Source organism: Eleutherodactylus coqui, chromosome 4 (genome assembly GCF_035609145.1).
Source record: "Eleutherodactylus coqui strain aEleCoq1 chromosome 4, aEleCoq1.hap1, whole genome shotgun sequence".
Taxonomy (NCBI): domain Eukaryota; kingdom Metazoa; phylum Chordata; class Amphibia; order Anura; family Eleutherodactylidae; genus Eleutherodactylus; species Eleutherodactylus coqui.
In genome coordinates, this window is record NC_089840.1 from 226,743,675 (window position 1) to 226,750,787 (window position 7,113).

Consider the following 7,113-nt stretch of genomic DNA (forward strand, 5'->3'; position numbering starts at 1 on the left):
CTGGGGAGCGCCGGTGGGTCAAAGATCCAGGCCGGCAGGAAGAGCCAGATAATCGGGTGGTTGAGGTGATAGATATGCTGGTCGTCGGTCCTTACGACATCACATCATGGAGAGCATCGGAGGGAAATACGAATATATAAGTATAAACCGGAGAGAGATAGACAATAGCAGAAACTAAATAAAAATCCCCAGCGAGCGGTCCGGACCATGCGGAAGGGGCGGGCCCAGGGGATTATACAACGCTTCTTTAGATGAGGGGTGCACTCGGTGTGAGGCACCCTGTGAAGTAGGTCCAGCACATTTATATGTCTGTTGGAGTCCGTTCACTGCAGCGCTGGGAATATTTATATAGAACACACATATACAAACGTTATACAACATCCAGAGCATCATATACAGACAGTATGCACACAAGGTATAATGTGCATTCACAGCATGCACACGGTGTATTATTTAGGCCGCCTGCAGACGGCTGGGTCGGAGAATTCTCGCAGCAGGATCCGACCCGCGCCCCGGCAGTGAGCAGTGCGGCTCACCTTCGTCCGCGTCTTCTCCACTCTGTGATGTGCAGGCTGCTACCCAGCGGGCACATGCGCAGAGCGGAGGCGGCGTGCCAGGGGTGACATCTCTGTGTGGGCCTCTGTGAGACCCGCACAGAAATAGAACATGTCATGATTTGTTTACCGCGTGTGATTTCACACGGACAAATCACGGCCGTCTGCATAGGATTGCGTTTTGCAATGCAATCCTATGCAGGCGGGCACGGGCGGAAATTCTGCGAGAAATCCCGCCGTGGAATTTCCGCCCGTGTGCAGGGGACCATAGTCATATACAATGTATACCAACTATACAGTGTAGTATACAGGCATATCTATATACAGTGTACTACATATAGAATATACACACTATGCCCACAGTGTATTATACTACCATATACACACACTGCAGTATACAGCCATATATACACACTATACATACCGGTAGTATACAGCCATATAGACACACTATACATAGCATACAGCCATACACACACACATACATAGTATACAGCATATATATACACACACTATACATAGTATACAGCCATATATACACACATACATAGTATACAGCCATATATACACACTATACATAGTATACAGCCATATATACACACTATACATAGTATACAGCATATATACACACACTATACATAGTATACAGCATATATACACACACTATACATAGTATACAGGCATATCTATATACAGTGTACTACATATAGAATATACACACTATGCCCACAGTGTATTATACTACCATATACACACACTGCAGTATACAGCCATATATACAAACTATACATACCGGTAGTATACAGCCATATGGACACACATACATAGTATACAGCCATATACACACACATACATAGTATACAGCATATATACACACACAAACATAGTATAGAGCATATATACACACACTATACATACTATACATAGTATACAGCATATATACACACTATACATACCAGTAGTATACAGCCATATACACACACAAACATAGTATAGAGCATATATACACACACTATACATACTATACATAGTATACAGCATATTAACACATACATAGTATACAGCAAATATACACACATATGAGCAGACTACATACACCAGACGTGCAGCAGAGTGAAGCTTCTCTCCGTGGGCGCAGTAGGAGCTCCGAGGCTCCGCAGAGCCGCTCACCATGATGTAATCCTGCGGAGGGCATATTAACTTTTTCTTCCCCAGTTCTGCCTAAACTCAGCAATTCAAGCAACCTTAGGGTTAGGGTTTAGGCTTGGGCTTAGTTGCCGACCCTCCTACGGCCGTGCTGCTGCTTGTTTAACTACCCGGCCACACGTGCACATCTCCAAAGGGGGTGTGTCCCCAACAACCAATCAGGTCGCTGGAATCGCTCACTGCTACTGAACTGCGGCTGAAATCCCAAATATGCCTCCCGGCTACTCTGTGTTGCAGTTCTGCAGGAAGAAGAGACAGGAGTCACGTGAGCTGTCAAACCCCGCTCGAGCTCCGCGGGTCACGTGTCCTCCCGCGCGCACCTGATGTCACAACAGACTGCACACGGCTCAACTGACAGTTGAGAGTCGCGCTCAACCCGTATGGACGACGCGATGGACGCAGCCAAGAAGAGGATCCAGCGCCTGCTGCACGAGGCCTCAGCCTACAGGGACTTGTCATCCGCCCTGGACCTTCGGGACAGCCCTGCTCTGTCAGGTAACTCCCCTGCTGATTACCCTCTGCAGGCCCCTCATCTGCTCGGTGTCGCCCCCACACTCCCGGTGGTCAGCGCTGTGCACACAGTGCCGCTTCCCCCGGAGATGTTAGATTATTTTAACCCCATGAAGAACACGCATTGCATGATGGGAGTGTTCCCTGAGATCAGCCAGGCTTGGCTGGCCATTAGCAGTGACCTCTTCCTGTGGGACTTCCGCACCGGCCGGAATGTCACTCGCTTTGGTGGCCTCAGGGACACAATCGTGTGTGCTGGACTGGTCAGACCTCAAGAAGGTGTCGTCCAGCCACAGACATCCCATCTGCTAATCATTGCCACTCCGGTCACACTTGTTGTATTAGGAGTGAGCTGTCTGCAGCCTGAAGATCCCCATGACAACCCTTCTGGGCAGATCCAGCTGCTAGAAGAGCCCTTGTATTCTGCCGCTGCAGAAGATACCTACGTATCTGTCGCCGGCACACACAATGGGCGCATCTTTCTGTCTGGTACATCCGGCTGCTTGTATGAAGTGGTCTACCGGGCTGAAGCCGGCTGGCTTAGCCCCAAGTGGCAGATTATTAACTGTACGCGGAGCGCGGCCGGCGTGCTGCTCGCCTCCTGGCTTCTAAGCAGACATGACCCCGTCGTTCAGATCGCTGTGGATGACAGCCGGAACATCTTGTATACCCGCTCTGAGAGCGGCGTACTACAGGTCTATGACTTGGGTCCAGATGGCAGCGGAATAACCAAAAAGGCGTCAGTATTCCAGGACGCCATTGTATCCGCTGCTGTAGGGATCGCCAAGACAGCCGACCCGTCACTCTTCAGGCCCATCATTCAGATTGCTGTCATTGAAGATTCAGAATCTGTGAATTGTGACTTGGTGGCTATTACTGGCGCCGGCGTCCGCCTTTACTTTACATCCGCCCCGTCAAAGCGGCCCGCAGCTCAGCCCTGGCGATTGGATTTAGTCCATATTCGCCTACCGCCCGGATTTATAGACTCTGCCACCGTGGACAAGCCATCAAACGTCCATCAAGTGCTTTATAGCGATGGCGTTTTCCTTATGGCAGCTGCTGAAAACGCCGTCTATGACCAACTATGGTGCATCAACCATAACTGCGTCCCATTTCAGAACCAATTAATGGAAACACATGCCGTAAAACATCTGCGGGGTCATTCCTGTGTAATTGCGTCTGTCAAGGACTCTTCCGTCCAACAACATATGGTTCCAGCCAAGATGTTTGTTGTGCTCTCCGCACATGGAAGCCATATCTTCTCTCTGGTCAGACCGGTGGAGCAGCTTCAGGATCCTCTCATCGACGCTTATGAAGATGAAGATGAGCAGAAGACTGAACAACTTTTTAAGGTGTATCACCCGGACCAGGCCTGTGCAGCTAGTTTACACCTTGCGTGTTCTACTGCTGCCTCCGATCAGAAGCTGTCTACCTGGGCTACTGAGGTATTTTTCCGATATGGAGGAATAGCGCAGGTGAAGAATAACTCTTCACTTCCCGCACCCAATAACACCAGGGCAAATAACACCATATCTGTTGGGTCACCCTTACCCACACGTAGCCAGATACCAAATAAACGCTTCCAGCGTTCAACTCAACAACATTTTTCTGGAGGACACAATGGGATTTACATCTATTTTACCAGCATTATTCACCTCATCTGGGATAAAGACCTCATAGTCGAAAGAACATGCAAGAATGACAACGGTGACTTCATAAAAATGGATAGTGGCATCTCCGGAGAACTTCTACAATCAGCTCTACGAGACCTCAGAGACTTACAAGAATTTCTGGAGAGAAATTTTAATTTTGGAACGGGCACCCTCAGAGATCTAAAGTCTAAATATGAGAGCACGATCCCTCGTGGCAACAGGGCGACCACCGGCACAAGGCAGAAGCTAAAGAACAGTTCTGGAAAAGCCTTCAGTTTCCTAAAGGGTGATACCAACACCTGCCATCACCAAGAGGTACATGACGAGTGTCACACTGAGGCCCCGCTAACGGAGAAGACCTCCCTTCAAGGAATTCACCAGTTGGTGAAGAAGACCTGCCAAACCTTAGCGGTGTGGAACCAGTTCTGTGAGCCCCACTTTCACCAGGTAGTGTCTGGGCTTCGCAAGGAGTTGCAGAAGCAGCTGAAAAACATGACCTTTAAAGATCTAGTCATCCGGGGGAAGAAGCTGACCAAGACTCTCATCGCATCATTGATCGACTGCCATATCCGTCACAATGTAAATACGGATGAGGTGATCTCTTACCTGCAGCACATGTGCCCGATATTTTACAGCAGTGAAGATGCCATATTGTCCAAGGCTTATGTACTTATACAACGATCCCTTCAAGTCAACAACAAGTATGATAAAGAACAATTGCTGCGCGCGTCACTGCAGGAGTACCAGAAAGTATGTCACCTTCTTGACTTGGCTAGTGTTTGTGGCAAGTACAGACAGCAGTGTTTTTATGAGGGTGTAGTACAGCTGTGCCTTACATATGCTGGAAACAAGGATCCGCAAGGCCTTGGTTTGCGCTATCTGAAGAACGGTGAGCCCGAAGGCGATGAGTTGGGCTTACAAGCATTTGAAACCAAGATGCACAGCTACAAAATCATCATTGATTTACTGCAAGAGCTGGTCAACCAAAGGAAATCTGCTCCCCGAAGAGTAACCACAAAGCACGGCCCCTCTGGACTTCTTTTTCACCAGATACTGGAATTGCTTCCGCGCTCTGCAGATGAATTCTTCCATATTGTGTTATTCAACTGGCTCATCAAGGTTGATCTCACAGACGTCCTGCTGGAGCTGAAGTCACCTTTTCTGGAGTCTCATTTGGTGCGCATGTCCAACCATGAGGACAACGAAGTGCGCTACATGAATTTATTGTTCTGTTACTACCAGAAGAAGGGAAGTCCCATCAAAGCTGCCAGGGTGATGGCCAAACTAGCGGACTACGAGAGCCCCAACATCTCTCTGAAAGGAAGGATTGAATACTTATCTAGAGCCATCTTGTGTGCCAGAACCACCAATGGCCAGTATGGACGTGCTGAAGATTCAGAACTCATACATGAGCTGGAAGACTTAATGGATGTCGCTAAAGTACAGCTTGAAATCCAGAAAGTGCTACTCAGGAAATACTCCCAACATCCTCCAGCACAGACTGCTGCGGCGCAGCTTGATTCACAGGTAATGGACCTTACAGCTCTGTATGAGAAATTTGCAGACCCATTCCAGCTTTCAGAGTGCAAGCTTGCAATCCTTAGATGTGCTTCTTTTTCTAATGCTTTCTTGGTGCAGCAGATATGGAAGGAAATCATACAAACAGAGTTGAAGGACAGCGTAGAGATGGATGCTGCCGACAGGATGCAACTGCTGAACCTGAAGTTGGTCTCACTGGGCAAGATCTATGCCAGCACTCCCATGTATCTTCCTCTTCAGTTTTTGGCTCAGTACCTGGAACAACAAGTCTGCTCCTTGGATTGGCCGGCAGACTTTGGGTTAAAGACAATATTGGAGATGAATGTGCCGTTTCCCACGTGATCTCAGAATTGGGAATCCCTTCTGGACGGAGGTGAAGAAGCCTTTCCTTCTGCCGCAATGTATTCATGGGCTGCTCCCCGCATATGGAAATGACCATAATATCGTCCAGAGCCTTGACAGACAGCAATTTAACACAACCTGTGTTCCAATGCATCAGATCACACGGGCGTATTTCCAAGCCAATATAGCTCCGGGCGTTTTTACATTGGGCCCAAAAGATAGTCCAGGAACATCGGCCGCTGCATGGGCTCCTATGCTTAGCTCCGCCCCTTCCATTGCACAGAACCAGCAGGGAGGAACAAGAGGTAAGCCTGCGATTGGAAGGGAGGGGAAATGGGCAATGATAAAACATCAATCTATTTTATGTTGATCCAGGGATTATTCTGGATCAGCCGCCATTCTCCATGCTCCACATCTTACTCTACTGCTAGAAATATTGGGCATCTTGTCCTGCTGCATAGATAACATCGATCTGCTGTACCAACTTTCAAAATGTTGATCCAGGGATTATTCTGACTGCCATTATGGAGTCAGGAAGGATTTTTTTCCCCCATGCCTCATTGGGGGTTTTTTGCCTTCCTCTGGATCAACAAGATAAGGTGGTACAGCAGAATGATGGTATTCATGCATCAGGACAACATGTGCCACATTTAGAGCAGTAGGGAAAGATTTTGAGCATGGAGAACATGGACTTAAATGACAAGCCGAGGGAGAATGTGTAGAAGTTGGGAAAACATCAATCTAATTTACTCCCTTTTCTCAACAACCACTCATTCCACATTCCCCATTGGCTTATCAGTTCAGCCGACATTCTCCATGCTCCACATCTTACTCTACTGCTAGAAATATTGGGCATCTTGTCTTGCTGCATAGATAACATCGATCTGCCGTACCAACTTTCAAAATGTTGATCCAGGGATTATTCTGACTGCCATTATGGAGTCGGGAAGGAATTTTTTCCCCCAATGGGCTAATTTGGCTTCTGCCTCATTGGGGTTTTTTTGCCTTCCTCTGGATCAACAAGATAAGGTGGTACAGCAGAATGATGGTATTTATGCATCAGGACAACATGTGCCTCATTTAGAGCAGTAGAGAAAGATTTTAATCATGGAGACTGTGGACTTAAATGATAAGCCAAGGGAGAATGTGTAGAAGTTGAGAAAACATCAATCTATTTTACCACCTTTTCTCCACTTCCACTAATTCCACATTCTACATCGGCTTATCAGTTCAGCTGACATTCTTCATGCTCCACATCTTACTCTACTGCTAGAAATATTGGGCATCTTGTCCTCCTGCATAGATAACAT

The 7,113-nt window shown here is 47.6% G+C and overlaps 1 pseudogene; it reads left to right on the forward strand.

Annotated features, from left to right (window-relative positions):
- Positions 1 to 1,931: 1,931 nt before the first annotated feature.
- On the forward strand, positions 1,932 to 6,234 carry LOC136626622 (nuclear pore complex protein Nup155 pseudogene; annotated as a pseudogene).
- Positions 6,235 to 7,113: the final 879 nt, after the last annotated feature.